The sequence below is a fragment of the Pristiophorus japonicus genome, chromosome 4, assembly GCF_044704955.1.
Source record: "Pristiophorus japonicus isolate sPriJap1 chromosome 4, sPriJap1.hap1, whole genome shotgun sequence".
Taxonomy (NCBI): domain Eukaryota; kingdom Metazoa; phylum Chordata; class Chondrichthyes; family Pristiophoridae; genus Pristiophorus; species Pristiophorus japonicus.
The window spans coordinates 252,553,418-252,573,765 of NC_091980.1; positions in this window are offsets into that span (position 1 = coordinate 252,553,418).

Sequence of the window (20,348 nt, forward strand, 5' to 3'; positions counted from 1 at the left end):
CCATCACCCCATCGGGCAGTGCATTCCAAATCCTAGCCACTCATTGTATAAAAAGTTCTTCCTCATGTCACCTCTGGTTCGTTTGCCAATCACCTTAAATCTGTGCCCTCTGGTTATCGAAGCTTCAGCCATAGGAAAGTTTCTCTTTATTTACTCAACCTAAAACCTTCATGATTTAAACACCTCTATCGATTCTCCTCTTAACCTTCTCTCCTCTGAGGAGAACAACCCTGGCTTCTCCAGTCTATCCATGTAACTGTAATCCCTCATCCCTGCAACCATTCTTGTAAATCTCTTCTACACCCTCTCCAAAGCCTACACGTCCTTCCAAAAGTGTGGTGCCCAGAATTGGACACAATACTCTATAGCTGGAGCTGAACTAGTGTTTTATATAGGTTTAGCATAACTTCCTGGCTATTGTACTCTATGGCTCTATTTAAAAGCCCAGGATCCCGTATGCTTTATTAATTGCTTTGTTAACCTGTCCTGCCACCTTAAAAGATTTATACACAAGCACCCGCAGGTCTCTCTGTTCTTGCACCCCCTTTAAAATTGTAACATTGAGCATGTATTGTCTCTCCTAATTCTTCCCACCAAAATGTATCATCTCACACTTTTCTGTGTTGAATTTCATCTACCATGTGTCTGCCCATTCCACCAGCCTGTCTGTGTCCTCTTGACGTCTATTACTATCTTCCTCAGCGTTTACTTTATTTCAAAGTTTGGCATGATATGCAAATTTTGAAATTGTGCCCTGTACCTCCAAGACCAAGCCATTAATGTTTATCAAAAACAGCAGTGGTCCCAGTACTGAACCATGGGGAACTCCACTACATTACCTCCTTCCAGTCCAAAAAACAGCCACTCACCACAACTCTGTTTTCTATCCTCTCTTTTTCCCCTTGTGGAAATGTACCGAGACTGTACCCGAACCATTTCCTCTTTAAATGCTGCCCATTGTTCCCTTACATTTCTGGCTGCCAGTCTTTGACTCCAACTTACACGGGCCAGATCCCTCATCAGCTCACTGAAATTAACCCTCCTCCAGTTAAGTATTTTTTATTCTAGATTGCTCCTTATCCTTCTCCATAACTAATGTAAACTTTGTGATACTATGATCACTATTCTTGTGGTGCTCCCTGACTGTGACATTCTCCACTTGATCCACTTCATTCCCCAGGACTAGATAAAACAACAACAACAATTTGTATTTATATGCCACCTTTAACATAGCAAAACACCCCAAAGATCTTCACAGGAGCCAAAAAATTGAGACCGAGCCACATAAGGAGAAATTAGGGCAGATAACCAAAAGTTTGGTCAAAGATGTACATAAGAACATAAGTAATAGGAACAGGAGTACGCCATACAGCCCCTCGAGCCTGCTCCGCCATTCAATAAGATCATGGCTGATCTGATCATGGACTCAGCTCCACTTCCCAGCCTGCTACCCATAACCTCTTACCCCCTTATCTTTTAAGAAACTGTCTATTTCTGTCTTAAATTTATTCAATGTCCCAGCGTCCACAGCTCTCTGAGGCAGCAAATTCCACAGATTTACAATCCTCTGAGAGAAGAAATTTCTCCTCATCTCAGTTTTAAATGGGCGGCCCCTTATTCTAAGATCATGCCCTCTAGTTCTAGTCTCGCCCATCAGTGGAAACATCCTCTCTGCATCCACCTTGTCAAGCCCCCTCATAACCTTATATGTTTCGATAAGATCACCTCTCATTCTTCTGAATTCCAATGAGTAGAGGCCAACCTACTCAACCTTTCCTCATAAGTCAAAGGTTTTAAGGAGCATCTTAAAGGAGGAAAGAGAGATAGAGAGGCGGAGAGGTTTAGGGAGAGAATTCCAGAGCTTAGGGCCTAGGCAACAGAAGGCACAGTCACCAATGGTTGAGCAATTATAATACGGGATGCTCAAGAGGGCAGAATTAGAGGAGCGCAGATATCTCATAAGAACATAAGAACATAAGAATTAGGAACAGGAGTAGGCCATCTAGCCCCTCGAGCCTGCTCCGCCATTCAACAAGATCATGGCTGATCTGGTCGTGGACTCAGCTCCACTTACCCGCCCTCTCCCCGTAACCCTTAATTCCCTTATTGCTTAAAAATCTATCTATCTTTGACTTGAAAACATTCAATGAGCCAACCTCAACTGCTTCCTTGGGCAGAGAATTCCACAGATTCACAACCCTCTGGGAGAAGAAATTATTTCTCAACTCGGTTTTAAATTGGCTCCTCCGTATTTTGAGGCTGTGCCCCCTAGTTCTAGTCTCCCCCACCAATGGAAACAACCTCTCTGCCTCTATCTTGTCTATCCCTTTCATGATTTTAAATGTTTCTGTAAGATCACCCCTCATCCTTCTGAACTCCAAGGAGTAAAGACCCAGTCTACTCAATCTATCATCATAAGTTAACCCCCTCATTTCTCGAATCAGCCTAGTGAATCGTCTCTGTACCCCTTCCAAAGCTAGTATATCCTTCCTTAAGTAAGGTGACCAAAACTGCATGCAGTACTCCAGGTGCGGCCTTACCAATACCTTATACAGTTGCAGCAGACCTCCCTGCTTTTGTACTCCATCCCTTTTGCAATGAAGGCCAACATTCCATTTACCTTCCTGATTAACTGCTGCACCTGCAAACTAACCTTTTGGGATTCATGCACAAGGACCCCTAGGTCCCTCTGCACCACAGCATGTTGTAATTTCTCCCCATTCAAATAATCTTCCCTTTTACTGTTTTTTTTCCCAAGGTGGATGACCTCACACTTTCCGACATTGTATTCCATCTGCCAAACCTTAGCCCATTCACTTAACCTATCCAAATCTCCTTGTAGCCTCTCTGAGTCCTCTACACAACCCGCTTTCCCACTAATCTTAGTGTCATCTGCAAATTTTGTTGCACTACACTCTGTCCCCTCCTCTAGGTCATCTATGTATATTGTAAACAGTTGTGGTCCCATCTCAGGAGGGATGTGGGGCTGGAGGAGATTACAGTAGTAGGGAGGGGCGAGGCCATGGAAAGATTTGAAAACAAGGATGAAAATTTTGAAATCGAGACGTTGCTTAACTGGGAGCCAATGTAGGTCGGTGAGCACAGTGGTGATGGGTGAACAGGATTTGGTGCAAGTTAGGACACAGGCAGCGAGTTTTGGATAACCTCAGGTTTACGTAGGGTAGAACATGGGAGGCCAGCAAGGAATGTTTAGGAATAGTCAAGTCAAGAGGTAACAAAGGCATGGATGAGGGTTTCAGCACCGGATGAGCTGAGGCAAGGGCGGAGATGGGTGATATTATGGAGGTGGAAATAGGCGGTCTTAGTTATATCACGGATATGTGGTTGTATGCTCATTTCAGGGTCAAATATGATACCAAGCTTGCGAACAGTGTGGTTCAGCCTCAGACAGAAGTTAGGGAGAGGAATAGCATTTGTGGCTAGGGAACAGAGTTAATGGCGGGCACCGAAAACAATGACTTCCAATATTCAAATGGAGAAACCAGGGCGGTCAGGGCAGGGCAAGTGGTGGAAGGTATAGTCAGGGTAAGGTGTCATCGTCCCTCAACCAGGTTTCCGTTAGGGCTATGATGTTGATGCAATCATCCACGATAAACTCAGAGATGGCAAGGGCCTTGTTTGCAAGTGAATGGACATTCTGCAGGGAGATGCAGAGAGGGTCAGTGATGGCTGACCCACTGACAGCATCCACAGGGTGAGCGCTGGGAACGGTGAGTTGGACAGGAAGGAGATTGGCACGAGTAGCTCCCAGTAGGCGCACTGGCCAAGAAGATTGGTGAGAGAGTAGGCTGGGTCAGTTAGGGTTGCTCTTCGTAAGGAGGCAGTGACGAGTGCTTTGATGGGCCCATCGTAGGATGCCAAGAAAGGCACAGAGGGAGGCAAGCCTGGGACGGCGGCAGGAGAGTAGAAAGGTCTAAGAGTAATGAAGGATTGGGGTAGGGATTTGAGAAGGCAGAGTATTCGAGAGAGGAGAGATGAAAGGAGGCACGGTGACAGGAGAGAACAGTCAGGCAGGAATAGAGAGAAAAGGAAAAGGGGGGAGAAAAAAGTGGAAATAGAAATGAACGGCTCAGCAGCCGAAGTGCCTGTGCGAATATAGGTACAGAAATCCTCCTTCATCGTTTGGCAGGAAACATACTGATCATGAAAAGTTTCCTGAACACACTTCAGAAATTCTTCTCCTTCTCTGCCCATAACACAATCACTGCCTCATTCAATGTTAGGGTAGTTAAAGTCCCCCATTATCACTACTCTATAGTTCTTGAACCTCTCAGTAATTTCTTTGCAAATCTGCTGCTGTACTTCCTTCCCACTATTTGGTGGACTATAAAATACACCAAGTAGCGGCATCGTTTCTTTATTGTTTCTCAACTCCAACCTAATAGATTCTGGCCGAGAAATTAGGGAACACCCCGTCTGTGATGTTAACTTTTAAACATTTGAAAAATTAGCGCCAGGTGTTAATGTTTTCAAACTTTTAAGAAATGTGGTGTTTGCGCTCCAGGAAGGAAGTGGAGCACAAGATGCGGCAGGCGGGGCAGTAGGTGTGCAGCGCTGCACACTGGGCCATTGCAACGTTGGAAAGTTCCTTCCCTCCCTTAAAGGGAAGGGTCATTGCTGCAGGCTCTTCAAAAGAAGACTTACCTTCTTCTCATTGGCATCCATGATCCGGTCCAATGCATTGCAGTAGAATGCTGGGCTGATCGATCGCGGGCAGTAAACAAGGTAAAACATTGGAAAGTTGTGAATTAAAAAAAAATTTACCTTGGCCACCTTACCTTGAAGCAGTGCCCCCGAAGCGCCAGCCTCCCGATGGACGACTACTGTGCTGTCGATGTTTTCGCCCGATGATGCTGTAGGAGTGCAAGTTTTGTTCTGGGGCGCTACCGGGGTGATGCACTTGGCGACGACGTCATGATCTCCAGGTGCCGGAGATAGGTGAGCAACGCCATACTACCGTCGCTAAACTCCCGGTGAATTTTGTGGAAGTCGCTGATTTCGCTGCGGCCGGTCGCAAACCCATTTGTGCTCCGATATTGCCCCCCGCAGAGGCGCTAACGGGAGGCGCAAGGAGCCCAATTTCTCTCCCTCTGTCTTTGACCTCTCAAGGACATTCTCTCTTTCTAGCACGGTAATATTTTCCTTCAGAAAAACTGCTCCACCTTCTCCTTTTTTCCTTCCCTATCTTTCCTGAATACCTTGTACCTAGGAATATTAAGCATCCAATTCTCTCCTTTTTTGAACCAGGTCTCAGGTCGGGACCGGCGAGGAGTGGAGGTTGGAAGCAGGGAGAAGTGGAGGTCAGAAACAGAGAGGAGTGGAGATTGGAAGCGGCGAGAAGCGGCGATCGGAAGTGGCGAGTAGCGGAATTCAGGACCGGCGAGGAGTGGAGGTCGGAAGCAGTGAGGAGTGGAGGTCGGGACCGGCGAGGTCCGGTGGTCAGGACAGGCTAGGTCCGGAGGTCGGGACCATTGAGGTCCAGAGGTCGGAAGCGAGAGGAGAGGTGGTCGGAACGGGTGAGGCCCGGAGGAGCGGAGCGGTCAGAGCACAGAGGTAGAGCAGTGTGGTCCAGCAGCGGGGTCGAGGCTCAGGGATGGCGCAGCACGGGCCAGTAGCGAGGTTGTGAGGTCGTGAGGCCTACACTGTGTCCTATGAATCCCAGGGAGAGTGGTCCTGTGGGAAGGAGGAAGGAGGACAGTCGGAGTATGTTTGAGTTTGTGGGTATGTACTATGCATATGCAGCGGAGCCTGGTCTCTAGTCGTCTTGAATCCCATTGCCACTGGACCAATACCTTGCTCTGTCAAGCCCATGTGGTAGCTGGTGTGCAACGGCCACCCCATGTTAAAAGAATTCACGCACAGGCATCTTCCACCGTTTAAAATCTCCTGTGACAGAGACGGTAGGTCCCGCATCGGACTCATCAGTCACCTGAGAACTCATTTTTAATCTGGAAGCAAGTCATCCTCGACTCCAAGGGACTGCCTAAGAAGAAGACGATTGCATCATACATATTCCCATGTGTCTATTTGTACCTGCAGCTTACCAACCTTACTAACCATATTTTGTGTATTTACACGCATGCACCCCAAGCCAAACTTAGACCTCTTTGTAATTTCTATGATCCCACCTCATTCTGTATTATTTCTAACACTAACTGCCTTTCCCAACCCTCTGTACACCTTGTTTCTACTTTTTAATGCTACATCTTGGTGTGCAACCCTCTGCTGAATTAGTTTAAACCCTTCCCTACAGCACTAGTTAACCTGCCCACAAGTATATCAACTAATAAAAATACAACTGATAATTTCAGGAGATTCTGAAAATGTTGCAATGTATTATACATCCAGTAAAAATATAACACTCTGCTACCCTATTGGTTCATTTGGTAAGTATACAGATTAGTGTGGAACTGAGCCATGCAGATTAAGAAGGTCTCAAGGTCTATCCCTCGTGCTGAGTTAGCTTATTTTACTGTGGGCTAGGGATTGCAAAAGTCAACCAGGCTATCCAAGATCATATTGAATGGTGGTGCAGGCTCGAAGGGCCGAATGGGCACCTATTTTCTATGTTTCTATGTTTCTATTCTTGATGATGATTCAGTGATTTTTGCTGAAAAGTACATGTGTGGATGTTGAGTGAGGATAAAGCCCAGCTTAAGTCAATGCACTCAGAAACATAGAACTTTACAGCGCAGAAGGAGGCCACTTCGGCCCATTGTGTCTGCGCCGGCCAACAAAAAGCTGCACGGCCCTCGGTCAGCAGCCCTGTAGGTTACATATAAATCTATGAACAATGAACAATAGCGGAAATGTAAAGAGCACCCAGCCCAACCAGTCTGCCCCACACAACTGCGGCACCCCTTACACTGAAACATTCTACACTCCTCCAGAAGAGGGGGAAATATATAAATATTAATAGCTTGAATATTATAGTTCAAGGTAAAGACTTTTGTCTTGCGTATATCTGAAAGTTGAAATATTTCTATTTGGATATTATTGTTATTTAATTCCTCAATTGAGCTAAATATAAAATAATTCTGAACCATAAGCAAATATGAAAATATTTTGAATCATTGCTTGCTGTGAATACTAACTTTAGTACTTCTCAGTGTAGGAATATGCAGAATGAATGTGCACTTAAACCTAAAACAATTGCTTTTGCTTTTAAAATAATTACAGTTATTGAGATTCGCAAAAGAGCCACGTTTAATAACCTCATTATAACAGTTGCATTAAAATAGAGTGTATCAATGTGATTCCCCTGTTATGCATTTGCTGGGGAGGGTCACTTGCCCTATCTCTAAGTCACAGATGGTGTACAGCATGTGTTGATCAAAGGAATTAGAGTCAAAAATAACTGTGTCAGCTGTGGCTCAGTGGGTAGCACTCTTGCCTCAGAGTCAGAAGGTTATGAGTTCAAGTCCCACTCCAGAGACTTGACCACAAAAATCTAGGCTGACACTTCAATGCAGTACTTAGGGGGTGCTGTCTTTTGGATGGGATGTTAAACTGAGGCCACCCCCCCTGTCTGCCGTCTCAGATGGATCTAAAAGATCCCATGGCACCATTTCAATGAAGAGGAGGGGAGATATCCCTGGTGTCCTGGCCCATATTTATCCCTCCATCAACATAACAAAAACAGATTATCACATTGCTGTTTGTGGGAGCTTGCTTGTGAGCAAATTGGCTGTTGCATTTCCTACATTACAACAGGTGACTACACTCCAAAAGTACTCCATTGGCTGTAAAACGCTTTGAGATGTCCGGTAGCCGTGAAAGGCACGATATAAATCCAAGTCTTTATTTCTTTCATTCTTTTACAGATAAAGGAGTTCGTAGAATGTTGGCAGTTCATTTCTTTCCATTATCATTTAAGTCAATTAAAAATACTTTTTCTTTAGTCAATTTAACTAGAATAGCACCCTTGAATATTTGTTAGCACAAAGATTTTGAAAGTGGGTGGATCAAACAGACAGGAGCTACAGGTTTCTACTCACCTACAGCCTGACCCAATTTCACAGGCATCCCATGAGACAAAGGGTTCAAATTTCCCCAGAAGTTGCCCCACTTTTTTTGGAGCAAGTAGCTTTTTTTGGAGTAACTTAAAAATTGCAAATTTCCCCATTTAACTTGCTCCAGTGTAAGTCAGTTAGTTAGATTTTTTTTTTAGTTTAGTTTTTTTTCTGAAAAAGGTGGGCATGACTAGTCACTTACGTCTGTTTTGGCCATAGAAGCAAATTTGACCAGCTAAAAGTTACTCCAAACTAACTTAGGTCAGTGTATGTGGCCACTTTTGTAGGCACAGAAAAACCTTACCTACATTTAAGAAATCAGTGCAGGTAGCCAGAGATGGGGGGGAGGGGGAGGGGGAGGGGGAGGGGGTGGGGGGGGCGCAGGTGAATTAGAGGATTCTAAAGCACTAAACACCTTCACAGCATCAGCACAATATCAAAACAACTTCAATACAACATCTTCACGACATCATCAAAAATAAAGGAAAGATAAATCAGCTACTGAAAATAGAGCAGTCCTGCCTTGCTGACTGCAGAACGCACCGGCTAGCCCTTCAGCCAGGGCAAGGGACGGCAGGCACACATGACTGTAGTGGTGAGGGATGTTTTTTTTTTACAGTTGTTCCTAAATGTTGTGTGGTGATAATGGAACATGATTCAGTTTTAATGCAAAAAATATTTTATTGGAAAGTTTACAATGCACTTCCACAACAACAAGAACAACAAGAACAACAGCAAAGAAAGGCTGCACCCAGCTCTCACCCACATATCGGGGAATGTGCACTTCCTCATAGGGGCGGTGATGGTGGTGGTGTGGGGGCTGGGGGCCTGGCTTGGGTCTCAGCAGAGGCTGGTGTGGGGATTGTGGTGGGAGTGGCATTTGATTTTCAGGCCTGTGTGCCTTTAATGCAGCAGCTAGCTCCCTCATGGCCTCTGCCATTGTTTGCACCCCATCTGACATGCCCGGCCTCAGTTCCCGTCTCAGTGCTGATATTTCTCCCGACAGTGCCGCAACCTCATCACGCATCCCACTGACAGTGGCCACAAGTGATCATGTAAATGCATTGGTCTCCTCACCCAATGCCATAACCTGATTAACAACTGATGAAGGCTGCATCTCAGGAAAGACTGGTCGGCTTCTCCTTCCCCTCACCGTGGGTCTGCCTAGTGGCACTCCTCCAGTGCGAGGCGCAGGCTGGGACAGTGGGGCACTGGGTGTTCCAACCTGCATTTCACCACCGCCACTGGGACCCGCAACCTCGGAAGGTGTAAAACCAAGGAATGTTGTGGCAGAGTTCATGGAGGTGTCTGGCAAAGTGATGCCCTGTACCATGGACTGATCCATATCACAATCATTCTCCCGTGAACACAGATCCATGGACCCCTCCTCCCCCCACCCGCCTTGGTCTGGAGTGGACGCATCTGGATCTTCTTATTGATCTTCAGGATGTTTAGGATTATCTTCTTGTCCTGCAAAATACAACAGATCAATCAAATGGTTAGCAGGAAAGGAGGGGGCAGGATGGGTGGAAGGAGTAGTCTCACACATAGCAGGCCAGTCAGCAGGTTGATTTGAAGGGCAACAATGCATTTTCATGATTGACCCTCACCCTAGCGTGTGGGCCCAGCTTGTGCAGAGCTGATTCTTTTTCTGCAGGTGCGACTCAGCAAGGCAGCAACCCTCTGTTCCAGTGGTGATAGATGATGCAGATTTGGTGGCCCTCCTCCTGTTCTAGTTCTCTCCCTTTTGTTGTTGGCCAATTTCTTCTGCAAAGATGAAAATATAATTTTTGCCACATGGTGAGCTTCTGATGGATTCTTTGGGTGGAACTTTTGTGGGGCCACTCTTACTGATATCCAGCTCCTGCCATCTGTCCTCAATGACAGTAACTAGTTTCTCCTCTTCCGCATGCAAGAAGTTCTTCGTTCTTGTTGCATGCTCTTGCATCATTGGTGTATCGGATTCACACTCAGGTAATGTTGAAAAAACAGTTCTCACCTTGCATGCACCTATGCAGCACACCTTTCAACTCCCTCAGCCACCCAAAAATTAATATTAACACCTTACCTTCCAATATGGCTCACTGCCAATGCTGCTGATGCACCGAGGATGCTCTCCCTTTAAATGGCCGATTGCCAAGGTTCCTGGCCATTGCGCATGCGTGCACGCACAAACGGACATGTGTCCCCCTGCCGGCACTCAAAGACGTGCTGGGCCAAAGCCCCGACCCCCTGCCGGCTGCGCTGAGCAAGCGCGACCCAAGCTCCGCCCCCCGCAGGTTTCGCAGCGCCACGCCACCACAGGAATCCAGGAGAAGCCAAATTATCTCGGTAAGTTTTCGGTGCATTTTCTTCACCACGAAGTCGGCGCACCATGTCTAACTATGCCGCTCTAAACTGCTGGGGAAAATTGGGCCCTTAGATTGAAGCAGTAATCTGAATATGGTTTTTTCCCTAAAGTCAGGAATTTTCTCCCTCTTTTCCCCTCTGAAGATAGTTAACATTTGCTGAGAAACAGTTCCATGGCCCAGGTATTATTCCAGTATAGTGCACCCGTGCCTTTATTCATGTTCGAGCAGGCTTTTTGACAGATGACACCATCATAATTGAGCCCAACCCTGTCCTCACTCAACACCTACACTTGTTTTATTCAAGCACATGTTTGTTTATAGAGATCAGTAGTAAGAACCCTTGCTCATTTTTTTCTCCCCATCCCATTATGTTGGGGCCAACTGTGGTGCCCTAACCAATGTCTAAATTGAGATTAGCTAGCTCAGTACAGCCCAAGGTTTGAAATTGGGATTTTGCTGGTCTGTATAGCTCATATACTCACCAAATAAACTTGCTGAGCTGTATAGGATTCTAGAAAAGTGATTATAATGTGAAAAAATAGTAACATCAAATTTATAGATAAATCAATGTTTAGAAAATATATATTATAACTTGTTCCCAATGCCTTACATTGTATTGCAGTTTTTTCACCATTTATAAAGAATTCTTTGCTTAATTTAGTTCAACACAGTTTTATATGCTGTTGTTGCAAAGTGTTTGTTCTTATATGAAAAGAAGTGAGTTTTGTTTTAACCCCAGTTGGTCACGAGGCCTACAACATCAGAGAGTTTTGATAGTGACATCTGCCTATTCTCTTGTGAATCAGTTCTGTTAAGTGATGAATTTCTCCCCACCAAGTATCCTGTGGTTTTTCCAAGTTTAAATTAAGTTGCCATTTTCTTGGTACTCATTCCAGTTACTGAGAATCAATGGCATTTCTGTACTGCAGTGATTTTTGCTACTTTTTTGATGAGTACCACAAAGCAGTGTGCTGCTAAAGAGATATAGGGCTAGACTTTCCACTTTTGTGCAGATCGGCCAAAAATGGGCGCTATTTCCAGCGTGGACGGTAAAAATGGGTTTTGAGATCGCTGAATTATCGCCCATTTTCAAAACCCTAACTTTCCATTTTTGAAAATGGGCGTTACTGCGAACGATTTGAAATGGGCATTAGCGTTAAATTTTTTTGACCTTCTGCCGTAAAGTATCACCGACCATAGCAACGGCACGGCAACGCTCGTTTCCCACGTTTCAGGAGGTCAGGGGTCATCATTATATGTGCATAAGAGGAGACAGAGAGAGAGGGAGCAGAGAGGGACTGAACGTGTGTGTGGGTGTGGTGTGTGCTTCTTTGGCTGTTGTGGGAGGCAGGAGGGAGATTCACCAGCAGCAAAAAGCCTACTAAGCACAAAGAAGGTAGTTGGCACCGAGTTTTTGTGGAAAAAATAATATTTAACACGGAACGGATGGAGGAGGCGACCCAGCATGCTGTGGACTCTGAGGATGCTGGTGAAAGCAGTGAACTGGGTGAGGAACAATTGGGAGGACGCAAAAGAGCAAGGAGGTTTTCGGACGAGGCAAATGCCTCCCTTATGCAGGAGGTCGAGTCACACTGGGGTCAATTGACCCAGGGAGGGTGTGGGAAGCCCACCCCAAAGGCCTACCAGAAGAAATGGGCCGAGATAGCTGAGGTGGTCTTGTCGGCGACCAATGAGGTGCGTGAGGGCAACCAGTGCTGCAAGTGATGGAACAACCTTGTCGGATCTGCCAGAGTATTACATTTATTTACATGTACTTATATATTTATATAATTGGAATTGTAAGTGTGATGAGTGATTAAAATCAGATGTGATGTCTTGCACTTATACCAGGAAGGTTGTACTCAAAGCCTGCGGTCACGGTGTAAGTCTTTAGGTAAAGAATGATAATTTTCATTATTATCATGATTACATCTGTCGGTTATGTGTTGTATCAGTCTCTGTGACAGTACCTGGCAATGATATCATGCAATGATCTTATGCCATGTCGTGCTGTTGTTACCTTTTACAGAAGAAGTTTTCAAGGAATAGGGCCGAGCAAAGGCGAACGGGTAGGGGGCCACCAGTCATCATCGACCTCACCGACATCGAGGAGCGGGTGCTGGCACTAGTGGGGACCCACCCCCAGTCAGCCACGCAAGCAGCAGCAGAGCCTGATGTGATGCCACGTGAGTAACGTATACACCACTGCGTGCTGTAAAGTCAATAGATGCCACACCCACTCATATTCGACCAATATTATGATAGATGAATCATAAAATTCTTGTCTAAATAATAATGTCCTTATGAGAATCATTGCAAAGCAGAATTTGGTAATGGTCATGAAATGTGATGTCTGTGGTGATCTTGATAGCGGTGTTGCTTTTGTCATGCATATTCGCGGGACTCACCTTGCGACCCGAGCACCCCCTTCTCCTCTAATAACCTCATTTATGTTTTTCAGCTCAGCCAGCAGCGCGGCCCCATGCAAGAACGTCGAGCCCAGAAGCTGGGGACGGGGGGACGGATTTGCCGGACTCTCCTCCAATTGGTGCTGAGGAGCACCGATTCTCGCCCGTGCATCTGCTGGGTCCCTTCTCAACGGATGATAGTGCTGACTTCGAGGAGCCTGCAACCCAACCTCCATAATCCATTCGACACTGATGACATCTAGTGCTCCTGCGGCCATTCCCACATCCACCAGGAGGTTGGTTCGACGCGGCAGGTCTGCTCCACGAGCGGCAGATCTGAACGGGAACATGGTACACTTGTCCAGGAGGAGTGTTGACATAGGTCAGCAGATCCAACAGACAATGGGGGGGCATATCCCTCCAGTTGGCCAGCATGTCCGCCACCATTACAGAGTACGTGCCATGGATGGCAGAGGCCCTGGAACTGATAGCCAGGAACACTGGTGGCAGAGGCCTCCCAGTGGTCCCGGAGCGCGGCACTGCACCGCACGGTGCCGCACTCCCATTACCAATGACACACGAGAGCCAGGAGGAAGATCTTGCTTCTGACCCGGAGGACATTTCCACCTTGGGACCGTCCTCTCCCGTATTCGTCCAAGCAGCGGTTCTGCCATCATCCCCCCCAATGAAGCAGTGCCTGAGGAGCTCCTCGGCCAGGCGGCTTGGAGTCAGGAGGGGAAGGGGGAGGGGTAGAGGCAGGGAGGAGAAGCGGGGGGGGGGGGGCGGAGGGTGAGGGGGAGAAAGGAAAGTGAGGTGCATGGCTGCAGGTGTTGTCTTGGGCATATTTGTATGTTGTTGGTGCTATTTTGGTGGGAGGGTCTGGGGACGGGGTGAGGGGGCTACTTTGCTGGTTTGCATTTGTGTTCTGTGTTGCTGGAAATGGTGATCAATCGAATGATGTAAATGTGATAAATTTGTTGTGGGGTGGGGCGGTGGTGGGGTGGGGTGTTTTTTACAGTTATAATTTATGATTTCACACAAATGGTCGGATTAAAAATTTTTTATTTAACCTTGTTGCGCATTGTCTCAAATAGCTGCACCGTTACACACGGGTATAATTACACTTAACTTGAATCAACTAAAACTTTAACTGTCACTAAGGTGATGCACACCATTGATGTATGACCTTCACACCCAGCAGTGTTGCAGCTTTGTAAATAACAACAACATTCTTTCAAGCAAAGCGCTCATTTATGAGCTGCTGATGTAAGAGTCTTGCAGCTATGTAGCCACCATGGGCCCTTTCCTGCGGTCTAGAGGGGGCAGGGACATGGGTTCAGCATCAGCCTGATTGTCTGGCCCGAGGTCAGCGTCCACCTCCTCGTCCTCCTCTTCCTCTCTCTCCTGAGGTGGACCGACAGTCCCTTCTGGCAATTCTTGTCCCCTCCTGATAGCCAAGTTATGCAACATTGAGCACACCACCAAGGATTGAGCTACCTGCTCGGGGTGGTATTGGAACTCACCTCCTGAGTGGTCCAGGCATCTAAAGCGCTGCTTAAGCATTCCAATGGTTTTCTCGACAATATTGCGAGTGGCTCTGTGGCTCTCGTTGTATCGCTTCTTGGCTTCGGTGTGGGTGTCACGGACGAGGGCCATCAACCAGGTGGCGAGGCCATATCCTTTGTCACCAAGCATCCAGTATTGACCTTGTGGCTGACTGGTAAACAAGTCAGATACAGCGCTCTCATGCAGGATGTGAACATCATGGATGCTGCCCGGAAATTTGGCATTCACTGCCATAATTATTTGCTGGTGGTCGACAACGAGTTGCACATTCAGGGAGTGGAATCCCTTGCAGTTCCTAAAAACCTCTGCATCCTGAAAAATTGCCCGCATCGCAATGTGCGTACAGTCTATTGCTCCCTGCACCTTGGGGAAGTTAGCAATTCGGTAGAATACTAAAGCCCTTTCAGTCTGAGCCTCCCTGGTCATGGGGAAGCTGATAAAGTCCATCCTGCGTGCGTAAAGGGTGTCAGTGACCTGTCTCATGCAGCAATGTGTGGCATGCTGAGATATAGCGCAAATGTCACCAGCTGAGGCCTGAAAGGTGTAAAGTCCTGTCCTCTCAGTACAGATTCACACGAGGCATGTAGTGAAGTCAAGGTCACTCTGGACCTGCACTTTTATTTCACAGCTCTGGAATGCTGCACTTGCCTGAGACCTGTTCTTATATACCTGTCTCTTGCAAGTGCACCCTGGTGGTAAGGTATGCTAGTGGTTACAGGTCATATCTTATTACAGTCATGTATAGCATGTTAGAATACAGTTATATATAATAATGTAAGATACATGACAAAAGGAACCCGATGCGTAGAATTAAAGTGCCGCGGTGACCTTGGCCTCGATGGACAGTGCGGTCCTGATGGTGCTGGCAGGCTGCAGATCTCTCCTGATGAGCTGGCATATCTCACTGATAACCTCCTTGTGAAAGCGCAGTCTCCTAAGGAAGGTGTTATCGGACAAGTTGAGGTAAGACCGCTTCTCCCTGTAAGTGCAGGGGGTGTAAGGTCTGGTCCTCCTCATCAATCTGGCATGTCTTCGATTGGGCACATAATGCTGTTGAATATATCTTCTGCCATCTCTAGTCTGCAGCATGTGTATACTCATCAAGACAGGCTGAGAAATGACAGGCCCCATTCCAATAACTATCAGTACTACACCGATTGTTCACAAACCTCATTTCAGCGTTAAATGGACGTTATGTGGGCGGTATGCATGCAAAAACAATGGAAAATCTAGCCCATAGTGATGCAGGGTGGGACTTGAAGTATTCTACATAAATGAACTGCTGATTTCAAATATGCTGCCTTGAGCAGTGGAAAGAAAATTGGTACCGATATGTCTTCTAGGTTGAATTGAGTCTTTCATTTGAATGTTGGGATACACCCACTTCCGCATAACACTCTCTTGTTTTCTTTCACTTCACAGCGAAGAGAACAAGAATAAACAGTGCTTTATACCAGCTATGTAACATCACCTGGTGATAGCTAGATTACTTCTGAGAGCCACAAATGCCCTCTGCTATATTATGGCTCGGAATTTGCGGTTCGCAGCAAAGCAAAGGCGTTCGTCACTTGTCCCGAAGAAAGCTGCCCACAGAGATCTCGCAATCGCTGTAGCGAGAAGTTTACCTTTTTCGATACAAGTGATTTCAGTGCAATACTACAGAACCAGTGGGAAGCTGTTTAACCTACGGCGCCTCGAGGCCAGGTCCAAGATCACCCAAACCTCTGTCGTTGAGCTGCAGTATGTGGACGAGGCCTGCGTCTGCGCACATTCTGAGGCTGAACTCCAGGATATAGTCGATGTATTCACCGAGACATATGAAAGCATGGGCCTTATGCTTAACATCCGTAAGACAAAGGTCCTCCACCAGCCTGTCCTCGCCGCACAGCACTGCCCCCCAGTCATCAAGTTTCACGGCGCGGCTCTGGACAACGTGGACCACTTCCCAAACCTTGGGAGCACCTTGTCAATAAAAACAGACATTGATGCGGAGATTCAACATCGCCTTCAGTGCGCCAGTGCAGCCTTCGGCTGCCTGAGGAAAAGACTATTCGAGGACCAGGCCCTCAAACCTACTTAGCGGTGCCTCCCTGGGTACATTGCTCAGTTGAGAGCAAGTGTTGCATTGGCGCACGCAAGACTCCAAATCTGAGTCAATGCCGGGCCACTACACATGGGATCTGGCTATAGCTTTCAGCATTACTATGCCTGGGTGGGTACTGTGTAGGTCGCGTATGAACGTTTCCCTGCCTTTCTTGGGCAAAACCACACGATTGCCCCACAAAAGACTGTCCGCCTGTATGGACATTTCGTCTTGGCGCCACTGGAACGGCTTGATCTATTCATGCATCTCCGCTGGGACGCTGGACCAGCTCCCATGGAGGACACAGTTTTTTACAAGGGACAATAAAGGATCGTGGCTGGTCCAGGTCCTGATCTGGCAGGCTGTAACGGGTGACTTTTCGTTTTCAAATGCATCCATCACCAAGAGCAAGTCTGCAGGCTGTGCCGTTTCCACCCCGGTGGTGGGCAATGGTAGCCGGCTGAGAGCATCAGTGCAGTTCTCTATGCTTGGCCTGTGGCGAATTGCATAGTTATATGCAGATAGCGTGAGCGCCCATCTTTGGATGCGAGCCGAGGCATTGGTATTAATACCTTTGCTCTCTGAGAATAGCGATATGAATGGCTTATGGTCAGTTTCTAACTTGAACTTAAGCCCAAGCAGATATTGGCGCATTTTTTTCACCCCGTAAATGCATGCCAGAGCTTCTTTTTCAATCATGCTGCAGGCCCTTTCGGCCTTGGACAAACTCCTGGATTCATAAGCGACCGGTTGCAATGTTCCCGATTCGTTTGCTTGTTGTAACACACACCCGATCCCGTACAAAGACGCATATCAAGCTAGCACTAAACGTTTACATGGGTCATACAGAACAATCAGTTTGTTGAAACATAACAGATGTCTGGCTTTCTCAAAAGCAGTCTCTTGTGATTTCCCCCATACCTAGTCATCTCCCTTGCATAGCAACACATGTAGAGGTTCTAGCAAGGTGCTTAACCTGGGTAGGAAATTACCAAAATAATTGAGGAGTCCCAGGAACGACTGCAGCTCCGTCACGTTCTGTAGTCTCGGTGAGTTCTTGATGGCCTCCATCTTAGTGTCGGTGGGTCTGATGCCGTCTGCCACGATTCTTTTCCCTAAGAACTCGATCTCTGGCACCAAGAAAACACACTTTGAGCATTTCAACCTGAGTCCCACACAATCTAGCTGACTTAGAACCTCTTCCAGGTTCTGCAACTGTTCGATGGTGTCCCGACCTGTGATCAATATGTCGTCCTGGAAAACCCCGGTGCGCGGAACCAACTTTAGCAGACTCTCCATGTTCCTTTGAAAAATAGCTGTGGGCGATCGAATCCCAAACGGGCATCGATTGTAGATGAACAGACCTTTGTGCGTGTTGATGCAGGTGAGGCCTTTCGAAGATACCGCCAGCTCCTGCGTCATGTAGGCCGAGGTCAGGTCCAACTTGGTGAACGTCTTCCCCTCCTGCCAGCGTCGCAAATAGGTCATCTGCCTTGGGTAGTGGGTACTGGTCCTGCAGCGAAAAATGGTTAATCGTTACTTTATAGTCCCCACAAATTTTGACCGTGCCCTTGAGAACCGGAACAATCAGACTGGCCCACTTGTTGAACTCAACTGGCGCGATGATGCCCTCTCATTGCAGCCTGTCCAGCTCGATCTCCACTTTCTCTCGCATCATGTATGGATCGTGTACCGGGAACCAAGTGGATCTGCATCTTCGCCCTAGAGAAATTTCCGATGCCTGGCTCAAACAACGACGGGAACTTGCTCAAAACCTGGGCACATGAGGCGCGTTGACGGACCGAAAGCGCTCGGATGTCGTCCCAGTTCCAGTGGATTTTTCACAGCCAGCTTCTGCCGAACAGTGTACAATCTATAGTGCTAGTTCGTGCACCGCTCCATCATAGGAGACTTTTACTGCTGCACTACCAATTACAGGGATCAGCTCTTTAGTGTAAGTTCTCAGCTTGGTATGAATAGGGCACAGCTTGGGCCTTTGTGTCTTGTTTCACCACAGCCTCTTGAAGGCCTTTTTGCTCATGATAGACTGATTCGCATCCGTGTCCAATTCCCTGGATAACGGAATTCCATTCAACTTTTAACATGATCGGTGGACGTTTCATGGTGAAGGTGTGTACCCCGTACACTTCTGCCTCCTTGGTTCGAGTTTCTAGTTCAGTTTGATCCACCATGGATCGGTCTTCCTCTGCAACGTGATGGTTTGCAGGGTTTGCAGTTCATCTGCACATTCGCTGGAGGTGTCCCATTGTTCCATAGCCTTTGCACGCATAATGTTTGAAGCGGCATTGATGGGCTCGATGATCACCTCCACAGCACCAACAAGGTGTTAATTGCCTCGCATTCACACTTGATGGCGGACTCTGAGTTATCTGAGGTCGTGCAGTTGCAGGCGTGTATGTCCTGCCATATGCATTCCTGCCTGAAAACGCCGTTACTTTGTATACAGTACTTGCCGATGCATCTTTATGCTGTGAAATTTGTTTGGTGTTATCGCTGGTGGACATACATTTCTGGGCTATCGTTATGGCTTTGCTCAGGTTCGGTGTTTCAACAGTCAATAGTTTGTGAAGGATAACCTCATGGCCAATGCCAAGCACAAAAAAGTCTCTTAGCATTTGCTCCAGGAATCCACCGAATTCGCAATGTCCTGCAAGGCGCTTTAATTCAGCTACGTAGCTCGTCACTTCCTGGCCTTCAGGCCGTTGACATGTATAAAATCGATACCTTGCCATCAGAACGCCCTCCTTCGGATTTAGGTGCTCCCGGACCAGCGTACACAGTTCTTCATACGATTTGGTTGTTGGTTTCATCGGAGCAAGAAGATTTTTCTTGAGGCCATAGGTTGTTGCCCCGCAGACGGTGAGGGGGATCGTCCTTCGTTTGGCAGCATCTCATTCCCTTCCAGCTCGTTGGCCACGAAGTATTGAGTGAATCACTCCATGAAGGCTTCCTAATCGTCACCTTCTGAGAATTTCTCCAGGATTCCAACAGTTCTCTGCATTTTCATGTGATGGTTCGTTATCTATTATTCATCGGCAGTTGTTATGTCTCAAATAAAGTAATGTGACTGAGTACTGTAGACTTGAGTAAGTGTGACCTTAGTCTCTTTATTCTGACTCCAGAGTGCTGGCACAGCATGGGAGACCTGCTTATATGCAGTGCTCCCAAGGGATGCCGGGATCACTTGGGACGCCAACAGATGCGCCCTCTGGTGGCGGTAGAATGCTGGTTACAAGGTGTTGCAAACATAATATGGTCTACAGGGCTGTAGTAATACCCGCCCTCCTGTATGGCTCAGAGACATGGACCATGTACAGTAGACACCTCAAGTCACTGGAGAAATAATATCAATGATGTCTCTGCAAGATCCTGCAAATCCCCTGGGAGGACAGACGCACCAACATTAGCGTCCTCGACCAGGCCAACATACCCAGCATTGAAACACTGATCACACTTGATCAGCTCCGCTGGGCAGGCCACATTGTTTGCATGCCAGACACGAGACTCCCAAAGCATGCTCTCTACTCAGAACTCCTTCACGGCAAACGACCCAAAAGTGGGCAGAGGAAACGCTACAAGGACACCCTCAAAGACTCCTTAAAAGTATAACATCCCCAATGACATCTGGGAGTCCCTGGCTAAAGACTGCCCTAAGTGGAGGAAGTGCATCCGGGAGGGCGCTGAGCACCTCGAGTCTCATTGCCGAGAGCATGCAGAGATCAAGTGCAGGCAGCGGAAAGAGCGCGCGGCAAACCAGTCCCACCCACCTTTTCCCTCAACGACTATCTGTCCCACCTGTGACAGGGACTGTGGTTCTTTTATTAGACTGTTCAGTCACCCAAGGACTCATTTTTAGAGTGGAAGCAAGTCTTCCTCGATTCCGAGG